At 36.3% G+C, this 16,354-nt stretch overlaps 1 protein-coding gene and 1 long non-coding RNA gene across 5 annotated transcripts in view; one reads left to right on the top strand and one right to left on the bottom strand.

Moving 5' to 3' along the window:
- The window catches only part of LOC144377315 (uncharacterized), a 54,383-nt gene extending 42,003 nt beyond the window's left edge, over positions 1 to 12,380 (top strand). Inside the window, exons 3-5 of the long non-coding RNA XR_013438195.1 lie at positions 6,142 to 6,251; positions 9,763 to 9,870; positions 11,770 to 12,380. This is a non-coding gene — a long non-coding RNA (uncharacterized LOC144377315). The remainder of the gene's footprint in view (positions 1 to 6,141; positions 6,252 to 9,762; positions 9,871 to 11,769) is intronic.
- The window catches only part of Invs (inversin), a 206,649-nt gene continuing 196,183 nt past the window's right edge, over positions 5,889 to 16,354 (bottom strand). For 3 of the 4 annotated variants that reach the window (XR_013438190.1, XR_013438191.1, XR_013438192.1), the window contains one exon: positions 5,889 to 6,586. The gene's annotated coding sequence lies outside the window, so the exon portion shown is untranslated. The remainder of the gene's footprint in view (positions 6,587 to 16,354) is intronic. The other variant, XR_005734029.2, reaches the window with a different exon arrangement.

Raw genomic sequence — 16,354 nt, 5'->3', positions numbered from 1 at the left:
CTCTAAGACAATATAAAGGGGTATCTGATCATAATGGAATAAAACTGAAAATCAATGATTAAAGAAGGAAGGAAAAATCAAGCATCACTTGGAGAATGAACAATAGGTTGCTGAATGATCAATGGGTTTTAGAAGACATCAAGGAGGAAATTAAAAACTTCCTAGAGTTAAATGAAAACACAGACACAACATATCGGAATCTATGGGACACAATGAAAGCAGTTCTAAGAGGAAAATTCATTGCTTGGAGTTCATTCCTCAAAAAAAGAAAAAACCAACAAATAAATGATCTCATACTTCATCTCAAAATCCTAGAAAAACAAGAGCAAAACAACAGCAAAAGAAGTAGAAGGCAAGAAATAATTAAAATCAGAGCTGAAATTAATGAAATTGAAACAAAAGAAACAATGGAAAAAATTGACAAAACTAAAAGTTGGTTCTTTGAAAAAATAAATAAAATTGACAGACCCTTAACCATGCTAATGAAGAGAAGAAGAGAGAGAACTCAAATTACTAACATACGGGATGAAAAAGGTAATATCACAACAGACACTTCAGAAATACAGAAGATAATCAGAAATTATTTTGAATCCTTATACTCCAATAAAATAGAAGATAGTGAAGGCATAGATAAATTCCTTAAGTCTTATGATCTGCCCAGATTGAGTCAGGAGGATATAGACAACCTAAACAGACCAATAACAATAGAGGAAATAGAAGAAACCATCAAAAGATTACCAACTAAGAAAAGCCCAGGACCGGATGGGTATACAGCAGAGTTTTACAAAACCTTTAAAGAGGAACTAACACCAATACTTTTCAAGCTATTTCAGGAAATAGAAAAAGAGGGAGAACTTCCAAATTCATTCTACGAGGCCAACATCACCCTGATTCCGAAACCAGACAAAGACACTTCAAAGAAAGAAAACTACAGACCAATATCTCTAATGAACCTTGACGCAAAAATCCTCAATAAAATTCTGGCGAATCGGATTCAAATACATATCAAAAAAATTATACACCATGATCAAGTAGGATTCATCCCTGGGATGCAAGGCTGGTTCAATATACGGAAATCAATAAATGTTACTCACCACATCAACAGACTTAAATATAAGAACCATATGATCATCTCGATAGATGCAGAAAAAGCATTCAACAAAGTACAGCATCCCTTTATGTCCAAAACTCTAGAAAAATTAGGGATAACTGGAACATACCTCAACATTGTAAAAGCAATCTATGATAAGCCACAGGCCAGCATCATTCTGAATGGAGAAAAATTGAAGGCATTCCCTCTAAGATCTGGTACAAGACAGGGATGCCCTCTCTCACCACTTCTGTTCAACATAGTCCTCGAAACACTGGCCAGAGCAATTAGACAGACGAAAGAAATTAAAGGCATAAAAATAGGAAAAGAAGAACTTAAATTATCACTATTTGCAGATGATATGATTCTATACCTAGCAGACCCAAAAGGGTCTACAAAGAAGCTATTAGAGCTAATAAATGAATTCAGCAAAGTGGCAGGATATAAGATCAACACGCTTAAATCAAAGGCATTCCTGTATATCAGCGACAAACCCTCTGAAACGGAAATGAGGACAACTACTCCATTCACAATATCCCCCCAAAAAATAAAATACTTGGGAATCAACCTAACAAAAGAGGTGAAAGATTTATACAATGAAAATTACAGAACCCTAAAGAAAGATATAGAAGAAGACCTTAGAAGATGGAAAAATATACCCTGCTCATGGATAGGCAGAACTAACATCACAAAATGGCAATATTACCAAAAGTTCTCTATAAGTTCAATGCAATGCCAATCAAAATCCCAACAGCATTTCTTATAGAAATAGATAAAAGAATCATGAAATTCATATGGAATAATAAAAGACCCAGAATAGCAAAAACAATGCTAAGCAGGAAGTGTGAATCAGGCAGTATAGCGATACCAGACTTCAAACTATACTACAGAGCAATAGTAACAAAAACAGCATGGTACTGGTACCAAAACAGGCGGGTGGACCAATGGTACAGAATAGAGGACACAGTAACCAATCCACAAAACTACAATTATCTTATATTTGATAAAGGGGCTAAAAGCATGCAATGGAGGAAGGATAGCATCTTCAACAAATGGTGCTGGGAAAACTGGAAATCCATTTGCATCAAAATGAATCTGAATCCCTATCTCTCGCCATGCACAAAAGTTAACTCAAAATGGATCAAGGAGCTTGATATTAAATCAGAGACACGGCATCTGATAGAAGAAAAATTTGGTTATGATCTACATACTGTGGGATGGGGCCCCAAATCCCTCAATAGGACACCCATAGCACAAGAGTTAACAACTAGAATCAACAAATGGGACTTACTCAAACTAAAAAGTTTTTTCTCAGCAAAAGAAACAATAAGAGAGATAAACAGGGAGCCTACATCCTGGGAACAAATCTTTAATCCACACACTTCAGATAGAGCCCTAATAACCAGAATATACAAAGAACTCAAAAAATTAGACAATAAGATAACAAATAACCCAATCAATAAATGGGCCAAGGACCTGAACAGACACTTCTCAGAGGAGGACATACAATCAATCAATAAGTACATGAAAAAATGCTCACCATCGCTAGCAGTCAGAGAAATGCAAATCAAAACTACCCTAAGATACCATCTCACTCCAGTAAGATTGGCAGCCATTAGGAAGTCAAACAACAATAAGTGCTGGAGAGGATGCGGGGAAAAGGGCACTCTTGTTCATTGCTGGTGGGACTGCAAATTGGTGCAGCCAATTTGGAAAGCAGTATGGAGATTTCTTGGAAAGCTGGGAATGGAACCACCATTTGACCCAGCTATTCCCCTTCTCGGTCTATTCCCTAAAGACCTAATAAGAGCATGCTACAGGGACACTGCTACATCGATGTTCACAGCAGCACAATTCACGATAGCAAGATTATGGAATCAGCCTAGATGCCCTTCAATAGATGAATGGATAAAAAAAAATGTGGCATTTATACACAATGGAGTATTACTCTGCATTAAAAAATGACAAAATCATAGAATTTGGAGGGAAATGGATGGCATTAGAGCAGATTATGCTAAGTGAAGCGAGTCAATCTTTAAAAAACAAATACCAAATGACCCCTTTGATATAAGGGGAGTAAACAAGGACAGGGTAGGGACGAAGAGCTTGAGAAGAAGATTTACATTAAACAGGGATGAGAGGTGGGAGGGAAAGGGAGTGAGAAGGGAAATCGCATGGAAATGGAAGGCGATCCTCAGGGTTATACAAAATGATATATAAGAGGAAAGGAGGGGTAGGACAAGATAATACAAATGGAAGAAATGATTTACAGTAGAAGGGATAGAGAGAGAAAAGGGGAGGGGGGATAGTAGAGAATAGGACAGACAGCAGAATACATCAGACACTAGAAAGGCAATATGTCAATCAATGGAAGGGTAACAGATGTGATACAGCAATCTGTATACGGGGTAAAGTTGGGAGTTCATAACCCGCTTGAATCAAACTGTGAAATATGATGTATTAAGAACTGTGTAATGTTTTGAACGACCAACAATAAAAAAAAAGAAAAAAAAAGATTATCATCTATCAACATTTTCAATCATCAATAACCCACCCCAATGCAGAGAGAGTCACAGGTGAGGAGGTGAGATTTGGAGTGAAGGGAAAAGTTGGGGGTATTAAGGGAAATCTGACTTAACATCAATTAAGGCAAGAGCCTGCAAAACCCTGCAAAACCAAGGCAGTAGGATGAATCTACCTGTGAGATTTATTTATAATGCAACTGAGCTAAGGATGGTTTTAATATTCTTTAAAACCTTTTAAATTTAAATAATTTAAGCATGTAGAATAATAAATCACAATATTTATCACTTATATGAGGTACTAATCAATCAGAATGCAGTGTCCTTATAATTCTCTGTACTTCTTAAGTACAAAGTACATCAGTTTATGGTGTATGTTTTGGCTTACAAACTTATCTTTCAATAAACTTAATTTCCAATGAGCAGTTGGTGTGCATGTAGAATACACCATCACCAGTGTGAAAATACCTCCACTAATGAATGAATCAAATCTCTCTCTGATTCACATGTATATGTGACTAATTCAAAGAAATAAGAAAATGCTTTCTACTCAACTCTTTAAAAATAAAAATTAAAACTTTGTTAAAAATATGAGTAGAGAGACAACGTGTAAAATTGTAAAGAAATGTAAAACATTAATTATCTGAACGGTACCTGAAATGTGGGTCCAGGTGCTCAGGGCAAAGACTTGCAAATGTCCCAGTATGCAGGCTGAACTTAGGAGCAGAAGAGGCTGCAGAGGTATGGCCTGAAAAGAAAGTGACCACGACACACAGAGCGACCAAGAGATTTTTATTGTGGTAGTGTCTGATCGACAGGGAAGGAGGAGAAAAAGAGAGAGAAAGAGTGAAAGTGAGAGTAAGCGGAAAAGAAGAAGTAGGGGAGCAAAGTGCAAGAGAGAGTTCCGGCAGGAGAGAGTTTTTGTAGTCAAAATCTAATGGGGTCTCCTGATCTGCAAGCTGCCTTGTTGGCGTACAGTGATTGGATCACACAGTAATTGCTAAGGATGTCATCTTTTGCCCTCAGGCAGACAGGGCAGGGGCCAGATGTGGGTCTCAGTTGCACCAGACGGTGGGAGTGTTCAGCCTTGAGTGGGGTTGAGCTTCCAGCCTTGAGGCAAACAAGCGATTAAGGAACCAGATGGGTGGGGGTTGAGTGTTCAGCCCATCCTGCAACTACAGCCTGCTCCACAATTAACATGACCCATATATTCTTTTGGCATCCTATGAAGGGGTGTGTGTGCTTGAGGCAGGACTGTGCTCCAGCAGTGAGACCCTGCTTTACCAGTGCTCTCCATTTTTACTAGTGAATGTGAGCAATCTTAGGGGCAAAGGATAAACCTTCCAGGCTTTTGCATGAGAAAGTCTGAAGTTAGATGCAAACTGTTTATGCAGACTCTGTTTATGCAGGTCTATTTATGCAGATTTAGGGAAATATTCGCAGCTCTGCCACCAGGTCCCATGGGCAGCTCACATTAGGTATAACCCCTCTTGCTTGGTGGAGAGGGAGCCACTACTCATAGCCAGGCAACACAGAAATTGCTCTTGAACATTTCTTGGACAATCTTGCTTGACTCTCCAAAGTCCTATCTGTACTTTTGGAAAGTTTCATGATTTTTTTTTTCCATCAGTGAAAATGACTTGTTTATATGTGGAATAGAAAAAGGGATGGTCTTTTTCCCTCCTTTCCCCCACCCACTTCCTGGTTTGGACATGTTTAAGCCAAATCATTGGTGTCTGTTCTTCTCCACATGGATGGGCCATACCATTGTCTGCTTAGTTGAAGTTACAAGAGTTTATGAGATCACTGTCTGAATAAAACAGAGAACACATTGAAGGGCAGGACTTTGTGGTACACGGCTTTTTGGAAGGTTGTAGAACAAGAATGAACTAATGAAAAGGAAAGAGAAAAATTGGAGCCAGAATAAAAAGGGTTGTGGGGCAATCAAAACAGTGGCATAGATTACAGAGGGGGCAAAACTAAAAAGACTGAGACGAGGTCATTGGATTTATTGTTTTTAGTTCTCTAATAAATTTTTCAAAATTTTATTTTATTGGTTCTTCTTAGTTATACATGACAGTAGAATCCATTTTGTTAAAATTATACAAGCACAGGATATATCTTGTTCTAATTAGGACCCCATTCTTTTGGGTGGACACAATGGTAGGGTCTAATAAATTTTGAAAGAAAAGTTTCTGTTCAATGGTAAGAATAAAATTCTCCTTGCAGGGAACCAAATAGTGAGCTCTAGCACTGTCAGCATTTGAAGAAATATGAAAAAAAAAAAAAGCAATCACATTGAGTTTTGCTTCATAAATATCTCCATATCTTTTTTTCTCCTGCGCTTCATCCTCCCCCATAGTCCCACACAGGTATTTATCATTACTTATGGTTTATTAAAGCAGCCTTGTTCCTATCATTACTCTCTAATTCCCATCCTATATTAATGTTTATGTAGATAGAAAAAAAATAGAACTCAAAACTTCAGTGGCTTACAGAATAATAACTTCATTTCTTATCTCATTCCAGATTCGGTTTCCAGGTCAGCAGTTGGCTCTCTTCTGTGTAGTGACTCAGGGATCCAATCTCTCACCTTAGTCCTCTGCCATTTGCCAGGACATTCTTCTCACACAATTGAGGTAGGGTCACTATAACCAGATTCCAGCTTTTGGAGTTAGAGAATGTAGGAGAAGGTTCAGCCTGGTCTTCAGGTTCTGGTACAGCATCCTTTATGATCCTGCATGGTACACATCATTTCTATAACTTGTGCCTTACATTCCATTGGCTGGAATGTGTTTATGTGATCACACCCGGTTTAAGGGACACTAGGAAATGTACTATAGCTGAATGCTCAGGAAGAAAAGGAGATTGGATTTTCGTAGGCAGGTTGTCTCTGACATACCTTCTTACCCTTGGTCATCCTTCCAACCTGCTATCAAGGTTAGCAATTCCCAAATCCAAACACATCATTCCACTGCAGGAAAACAAAACAGAACAAAATTTAGTGTTTTCTGTCATGGAAAAACAAACGTTTTTTATTGAGCACTGACAATGTGCTGAACACTGTAGATACAATGAAAAGAAAAATAAAGATTCCTAGAACAGCTAGGAATCCTGGGAACCATTTGTGGATCCTCCTTTTCTCTTACCCCATGGACCTACTCTACCACGAAGACCTGTGAATGAATTCTTCTTACTACCAAAGTTCTGCTTTGCATCCCCACTGTTTCCCACCAGTATTCTGCTCTAAATATTTAAAAAAAAAAATCCAAAGTGACATTGTTCCTACATTACTAGATATATAGAGGGATTTACCAAATGAATCATGAATATACACAGTTGAGGGGAAATGGAGTATTTAATTTCAACTACTTTGTTGACATTATCTATTTTTATGTTTATTCTCACTCTGCTTCTGCTTGAAGCTGTGAGGGAAACCTTTCCCAGAAATGCTATCCGATGACTGAATTCATTACATCTGTACTTGGTGGTCCATGAGTTTTCCTCTTATAGTCTTAGAATAAACCCCTTTTAGGGCAGGGGTTGTAGCTGTGTGGTAGAGCGCTTGCCTCGCATGTGTGAGGCACTGGGTTGAATCCTCAATACCTCATAAAAATAAATAAATAAAACAAAGGTATTGGTATTTCATCCATCTACAACAACAACAAATTAAAAACAAAACACCACCTTTTTAGTTTGAGTTGCTTGAATGATTGAATGATTTCTTGATCCTAACCAGCCAAAAGATACTTTGGTAAAACAGTAATTTCCTTTTGGTACCAGAGATTGAATTCTGGGGCACCCAACCACTGAGCCACATTCCCAGACCTATTTTTGTGTATGTGTGTATTTTATTTAGTCTCACTGAGTCAGCAACTCACTAAATTGCTGAGGCTGGTTTTGAATTCCTGATCCTCCTGCCTCAGCCTCCCTAGCCATTGGGATTACCTGCAAGCACCACAGTGCCCAGCTGTAGTTTCATTTTTTAAAAAACATTTATTTTTTAGGTGTAGATGGATACAACACAATGCCTTTATTTTTATGTGATGCCAAGGATCGAACCCGTGCCAAGGATCGATCCTGCCCGTGCTAGGCGAGTGCTCTACTACTGAGCCACAATCCCAGCCCCTGTAGTTTCATTGTTTGAGAAGTGTATTTAACATTTTAATTGGGCTTTGCATAGCATCACCTATTTGGTGGTTACCATAGCATTTCTCATGGAAAGTGCTTTGGCAGTGACTGGTGCCCAATTTGGAGACAAATAAGACATCTGTATTAATTTACTATTGCTGGGGTGACAAACTAACATAGATGTGGCTTAAAGTAATATAATTTCACAGTTCTATAGGTATCATGTCTGATATTATTTTAAAAAAAGTTTTTAAAGTACATGTAACAGTGAACACTAATACTAAACTAACTGAAGTAAGGGAGACTGGACAACATTGTAAGTGATAAGACCTCTTTCCCCAACAATATAATTTACTAGTTGTGTAACCACGGTTAAATTACTTAACCTCTCTTAGCAATGTATCATATGCTGTTGTATAACAATGTCTAAATCATATAATCATTATAAGAATATGTGAATGCATATATTCATGTATATGAATGTGTATAAAAACTGTCAGTATAAAGTGAATGATCAAGCCAGGCATGATGGCACAGGCTTCTAATCTCAGAAAGTCAGGAGGCTGAGGCAAATTGGAGGCCAGTCCAGGAAACTCAGAGAGACATTATCTCAGTATTAAAAATAAAAAGGACTGGGAATATAGCTTAGTGGTAGAGCACCCTCAGGTTCAATCGAAGGTACCAGAAAAAAAAAAGTAAACAATCCATAAATGTCAAAAAATAAATAAATAAATATTAAAAATTTTTTGTGTGTGCTGCTGTGGATTGAACCCAGGGTTTTGCACGTGCTAGACAAGTGATCTATCATGGAGCTACATGCTCAACTATTTTTCAAATTTTATTCTGAGAAGGGTCTTGCTAAAGTGCCCAGGCTGGCTTTGAACTTTCAATCCTCCTGTTTCAATCTCTCAAGTAGCTGGGATTATAGGCATGTGCCACCATGCCAGGAAATAAATATATATTTTAAGATAAAGCTGCTGTTTCACAAAGACATAACTCTTTTTAACTTTTTTTTTGTGGGGGGGTGGTGGTTAGAGTTACTGGGGATTGAACTCAGGGGCACTCATCCACTGAGCCACAATCAGCCCCCATCCCTATTTTGTATTTTATTTAGAGACAGGGTCTCACTCAGTTGCTTAGCACCTCACTTTTGCTGAGGCTAGCTTTGAACTCTTCATCCTCCTGTCTCACTGTGTCAGCCTCCCAAGCCACTGGGGTTATAGGCATGCGCCACCACACTTGGCCCTTCTCAGCTTTTGAAACAACAAAATACACGGATCAAAAAAAAAAAAAAGTTCAATGAATATTGACAAATGTACATCCCTGTATAACCCATGCACAGAATCAAAATATAGACCTGGTGACCCTGGAAGATTTATTCTCAAAGTCACTCCTTCCTGCCCCACTGGAGGTTACCACCGTTCCCATCTCTAAAAATTAGTTTTGCCCATTCTTGAGATTCATATGAATGGAATCATTAATTAAACTCTTTAGTATTTGGCTACCATGACCAAAATAACGTCAGTGAGATTTATGCATGTTGCTGTATGTTTCTGTGGTTCATTTCTTTCTGTCACTGAGTAGTGTTCCATTATATGAATGTACCACAATTGGCTTATTCATTTTTGTGTTGATGAACATTATTTCTATGAATAAAGCTGCTATGTATATTCTTGGGGAAAAAAAAAAACCTCATGAATTTAAGTTTTATGACCTAATAAATTAACCACATTTTACAGATGAGGAAACTGAAGTACAGAAATAATTTTTCCTATGCCACACAACTTTCAAATCATGGTTTGGGGAATTTTGTTTAGAAGTCTGACTCCAGTGCAGCTCGTCCTCTTTGTGCTTTGCCTCTCCAGGTATAGCTTACGTAGAGAGAGCTATGGTATGTATTGCTGCCATATTGTATACATAATAGATTTTATGTAATCCAGTTACTTTACTGTACAAATGAAAAGTTGCCTGAATAGATGATGGAATTATTTTAACACTTTTATTCTTCATTCTTCCTAGGCTTTCAGGTTATTTTTCACAGCTTGGGATGCTTACGTATGTTTTTCCATCCCAGGCTGCGGATGATTATAAAGGAGGAAGGAGGGTTGAAGAACGACTGTGTGTAAGGTAGGAGACCATAGTCTTAGGTATTCTCTCACCTCCCAAATCTGGCTTATTGCCAAAAAGAAAGTGGCTGTTACATCGAGAGGAAATATCTGGACCATTCTTTACAGACTTAAGTAAGCTTTCTTATGTTTTAATTGTTAGTCTTTGTAATCACACTTCATATAGACAAAATACATGATGCAGAAGGAGAAAAATATGGTTTTGATTTTTTTCTGGGTTTAAATCACAACTGATATCAATGTGCATATATTTGCATGTGTTGGGTGGGGAGAATAACTTACTTAACTTAAAAAATCTATTTTACTAGAAGTTTTTTTTTTCTTGTTGTTGTTGTGCTTTTCCTGTACTCTGTAAAGACAAGTGAGACCATTTGGATTTTTCTATTATCTGAGGTCCACACAGGAAATAGAATAAAAATACAGAATTTAGAGCTTGGTCACACCTGTAATCCCAGCAACTCCAGAGGCTGAGACAGGAGGATCACAAGTTTGAGGACAGCTTCAGCAACTTAGAGAGATTCGTGGCAATTTAGCAAGACCCTATTCTCAAAATAAAAAAAAAATAAAGTACTGGGGATGTAGGTCAGTGGTAAAGCATTCCTGGGTTAAATATTCAGTAAAAAGAAAAAAAGAAAAAGAAGAATTTAGGCATAATGATAGTAAAATTAAAAAAATCTTTCAAGAATCATAGATTATTAAAATGATATTTGTATGAGACCTCAGATAAAAGATAAATCTTTTTATCTCTTACAATAAAATTAATGTGTTTTTTTTTCTGAGCTTTCAAAAGTAAACACTTTTATTCCCAATTCATTTTGTACAATTACATCATTAATGGTAATGTCCATAATGTAAGGGAGGATTTATTTGTATGTGGAAGGTGATGGTGATGGGGAGGACCAACTAGAAATAAAGCTCCTTTTGTAAATTACAAACACAACATATGTATATCTTGGTTTCAGTTAGGGACCTGACACTTTAAAAGAAGGACAGGATTGTAAAACTGAAGACAGAATTGTAAGTCTACAGGATCGGAAGATTTAAGCTAAACTGTATGCATGCTTATATGTATATATGCTGGGGATGAAATGCGGGGCCTGGTACAAATTAGGCAAGCACTCTACCTTTGAGCTGTATCCCCAGCCCAGAATTTATTTTTGACAGCTAATGAAACAATGTGTCAATTAGAAATCTTTTTTTTTTTTTAATAAAGGAAAAGGAAAACCCCAGAATACAAGGTTGTCTAGGCTTATTTAACAGTGTTCAGGGAAAGAGACTTCCTTGGAAAAGTTCAGAAATCACTTCCCCAGTGGCAAATAAAAACCAATTTTGAAAGTGGGTTTATCAGGTCTCTTATTCATAACCCCTCAGGTTATTTAACTTAACCCCCTGGATCCACTTCCATATCCACTATTCAACCTTGTGGATATAATTTTTTCCTTTGCTCTGTAGAGGCACGCCCTAAAGGAGAACAAGTACTTGGCATATTAACTTGAATATTCTGGTCTCTTTAGTAGATGTATTTTTACTGTACTTCCAAATATTAACACACTCTTTATGCACCAGCCCCTTGAACTTGATTAATATGGGCTTATACTAAGTCTGTCTACACTAACTTTTAAGTCTCCAGGGGATAAGAGAAAGAACCTTGCGACTCTCTGATTTGCCCCACCCCCACCTGTGTTTATGTGATTGTATACAAATGAACACATATATTGATGTTTTACATTTTTGGCTTACTTCATAAAAATGTCATTTGAGTAGATATACTTCCCTCCATCCATTTATCTGCAATAATAAAGTTAGTATATAGCACAAATCAGTAGCATCTTTCTCAGAAGACCTCCATGTCACTGAATACTATTTTTCTTTTCTTTTCTTTATTTCTTTATATGTGCAGCTGAGGATCAAATCCAGGGCCTCAAGCATGCCAGGCAAGCACTCTACCACTGAGCCACAACTCCAGCCCACAATTTTTTTTTTCAAAACATTGATTGTGTATTTGCAGATCATCTCTGGAATCTGCTGGGGTACTGTGAAATAGTGTTTATAGAGAATTTGCTTTCCTAGAAAAGAAAAAAAGATTGTTGTTTTTTATTTACAGAATCAAATCCATGGGATAAATATGAATGGACCCTGATCTAGGAACACCAATAATTTCATTCCCATAAAATATCTATTTTACAGATAGATCACCTCTAATGTTGAAAAGGAAAATTGTATTTTTACAATGGTCTTTTAAATTAGATAGAGATAAAACTGATGAAATGGTCAAACTCTTGAAAAGTTTTTTTTTTAATTTTTTTAAACCTACAAAGAAATCCAAATAAGATCTGTACCCGAGTTAATAGCATTGCAACAACTTCCATTTTCTGGTTTTGACAATGTGTTCTAGTTAGGTAAGACATCATCATTAGGAGAAACTAGGTAAAGTGTACAAGAGAACTCTGTAATGGTTTTGTAAATTCTTATGGCTCCAACTATTTTCAAATAAAATGTTTTGAAAATCAACATGTGATGGAAGGTGTTAAATATTATTTTTATTTAACGTTTTGGTAATCCTCTTTTTAATCATTTCTTTCTGCTGTTTACACACATTCCTTTTTTTGTTCTGGCTTCTAGGTAACTTGCAACTCTCTGATCTGCCCCACCCCCACCTGTGTTTATGTGATTGTATACAAATGAACACATATATTGATGTTTTACATTTTTGGCTTACTTCATAAAAATGTCATTTGAGTAGATATACTTCCCTAAAGAATGTTTTTCTTACTTAAAAATATGTTGTAAAAAAACTCTTGGGCTGAGGCTGTAGCTAAGTAATAAAATGCTTGCCTAGCATGTGTGAGGCACTAGGTTTGACCCTTAGCATTACATAAAAATAAATAAATAAAATAAAGGTATTGTGTCCATCTATGACTAAAAAAATATATATTAAAAAAACTTTAAAAAAAGCACCTGAGTTGACTCATATAGATGAAATCCAGTCTTTTTAATGGCTTTATAATGGTCCATGTATTAGTTTACTCAACTATATCCCTACTGTTTGATATTCATTATCTGTGCAATATTTTGCTACTCAGATTTTGTTATAATAAATGTATTGTAAATATATACTTTGGACTGATTTCTTTTTATATCTATGGGACACAATTACAGCACAACTTTTTATTTCTCTGATTGTACATGATGTAGTGTCACATCATATGTGCAGTCATACATGTACCTAGGGTAATGATGTCCATCTCATTCCACCATTTTTCCTGCCCCCATGCCTCCTCCCCCTTTGCCCACTCACAGTTCCTCCATTTTCCCCATGCACTGCCCACTCCCAATTATGGATCAGCATCCACTTATCAGAGAGAACATTCAGCCTTTTTTTGCGGGGCGGGGGGGGTGGGGAGGGGAGGGATTGGCTTACTACGATTAACATGATATTCTCCAACTCCATCCATTTATCTGAAAATGCCATAATTTTATTCTCTTTTAATGCTGAGTGATATTCCATTGTGTAATATATACTACAGTTTCATTATCCACTCATCTATTGAAGGACATCTAGGTTGATTCCACAGTTTAGCTCTTCTGAATTGAGCTGCTATGAACATTGATATAGCTGCATTACTATTGTACGCTGATTTTAAGTCCTTTGGGTATAGATGGAGGAGCTTTGGGTAATATGGCCATTTTGACAAACAATTTTGCCTACCCAAGAGCATGGGAGATCTTTCCATCTTCTAAGGTCTTCTTCAATTTCTTTCTTTAGTGTTTTGTAGTTTTCATTGTAAAGGTCTTTCACGATTTGTTAAAGTGATTCCCAAGTATTTTATTTATTTGTTTGTTTGTTGAGGCTAATGTCAATGGGGTAGTTTTCCTAATTTCTCTTTCAGAAGATTCATCACTGATGTATATAGAAATGCATTTGATTTATAGATTTTTAAATCTCCTGCTACTTTGCTGAATTCACTTATTAATTTTAGAATTTTTCTGATTTTTTTTTTCTGGGGTTTTTTGGATCCTCTAAGTATAGAATCTTGTCATCAGCAAATAGTGCTAATTTGAGTTCTTCTCCTATTTGTATCTCTTTAATTCCTTTTATCTAACTGCTCTGGCTACAGTTTCAAGGACTATGTTGAATAGAAGTGGTGAAAGAGGGCATCCCTGTCTTATTCCAGTTTTTAGAGGGAATGTTTCCAATTTTTCTCCGTTTAGAATGATGTTGTCCTTGGGTTTAGCATAGATAGTTTTTACAATGCTGAGGTATGCTCCTCCTATCCCTAGTTTTTCTAGTGTTTTGAACATGAAAGGGTGCTGTATTTTGTCAAATGCTTTCTCTGCATTAATTGATCATGATTCTTACCTTTAAGTCTATTGATGTGATGGATTATATTTATTGATTTCCACATTTTGAACCAACCTTGCATCCCTGGAATAAACTCCACTTGATCATGGTACACTATTCTTTTAATATATTTTTGTATGTGATTTGCCAGAATTTTATTGAGAATTTTTGTATCAATGTTCCTCATGGATATTCGTCTGAAATTTTCTTTCCTTGATGTGTCTCTGCCTGGTTTTGGAATCAGGATGATACTAGCTTCATAGAATGAGTTTGGAAGTGTTCTCTCCTTTTCTATTTCATGAAATAATTTGAGAAGCATTGGAATTAATTATTCTTTGTAGGTCTTGTAGAACTCAGTTGTGAATCTATCTGGTCCAGGCTTTTCTTTGTTGGTAGGCTTTTGATGATGTCTTCTATTTCCTTGCTGGAAATTGATCTGTTTAAATTGTGTATGACTTCTTGACTCAGTTTGGGTTGATCATATGCCTCTAGAAATTTATTAGTGTCTTCGAAGTTTTCTATTTTACTGGAGTATAAATTTTCAAAATAGTTTCTAATTATCTTCTGTATCTCAATATTGTCTGTGGTGATATTTCCTTTTTCATCATGAATTTTAGTAATTTGGATTTTCTTTCTCCTTCTTTTCTTTATGATGGCTAAGGATTTGTTGATTTAATTAGTTTTTTAAAGAACCAGCTTTTTGTTTTCTCATTTTTAAAAAATATTTATTTTTTAGGTGTAGATGGACACAACACAATGCCTTTATTTTTTTATGTGGTGCTGAGGATCAAACCCAGTGCCGCTGAGCCACAATCCAAGCCCCTTCTCATTTTTTTAATTGTTTCTTTTGTTTCAATTTAAGTGATTTCTGCCTTGATTCTTAATTATTTCCTGTCTTCTACTACTTTGGTGTTGTTTTGTTCTTTCTCTAGGGCTTTGAGATTAATGTCAGGTTGCTTATTTGTTGACCTTTTCTTCTTCTAATGAATGCAATGAACTTTCCTCTTAGCACTGCCTTCGTAGTACCGCAAAGATTTTGATAAGTTGTATTGGATTTCTCATTGACCTCTAAGAATTTTTTTTTATCTCTTCCCTGATGTCTTCTGTTATCCATGCATCATCCAATAGCATATTGTATAATCTCCAGGTGTTGGAGTACCTTCTATTTTTTAATTTTATAATTGATTTCTAATTTTAGTCCATTATGGTCAATAGAATTCAGAGTAGTATCTCTCTACTTTTTTGCATTTGCTAAGACTTGCTTTGAGGCATAGCATATGGTCTGTTTTGGAGGAGGATGCATGTGCTGCTGAGAAGAAAGTGTAATCGATCATTGATGGATGGAATATTCTATATGTGTCTGTTAAGTCTAAATTATTGTTTTATTGAGTTCTATAGTTCTTTGTTTAGTTTTTTTTTTTTTTAAGGTGAGTTTCATAGTGATTAAGAGCACTGAGTCCAGAACTGGCTTGCTGAGTTCAGACTCTATACGTATAGATTCTTTAGATGCTATCATATGAAGCAAGTGACTTTGTATTCGTTTTGTTTTCTATAAAATGGTGTTAATGCTAGTAATCATCTCACAGAGTTGTAATGAAAATTAAAATATATGTAATGTATTTAGAAGAATGGCATGTGTTTGCACACATAATTGCAGTTGAGGTACCCCTCACTTTTCTTCCTGCTATTTTCTTTTTCTTTTATTTTCTTTTATTTATTTTTTATTGGTTGTTCAAAACATTACAAAGCTCTTGACATATCATATTTCATACATTAGATTCAAGTGGGTTATGAACTCCCATTTTTACCCCAAATACAGATTGCAGAATCACATCGGTTACACATCCACATTTTTACATAATGCCATATTAGTAACTGTTGTATTCTGCTACCTTTCCTATCCTCTACTATCCCCCCTCCCCTCCCCTCCCATCTTCTCTCTCTACCCCATCTACTGTAATTCATTTCTCTCCTTGTTTATTTTCCCATTCTCCTCACAACCTCTTATATGTAATTTTGTATAACAATGAGGGTCTCCCTTCATTTCCATGCAATTTCCCTTTTCTCTCCCTTTCCTTCACACCTCATGTCTCTGTTTAATGTTAATTTTTTCCTCCTGCTCTTCCTCCCTGCTCTGTTCTGA

The sequence above is a fragment of the Ictidomys tridecemlineatus genome, chromosome 4 (genome assembly GCF_052094955.1).
Source record: "Ictidomys tridecemlineatus isolate mIctTri1 chromosome 4, mIctTri1.hap1, whole genome shotgun sequence".
Lineage (NCBI taxonomy): Eukaryota > Metazoa > Chordata > Mammalia > Rodentia > Sciuridae > Ictidomys > Ictidomys tridecemlineatus.
Note: the sequence above shows the minus strand (reverse complement) of the source record. Positions and strands in the feature narration are given on the sequence as shown.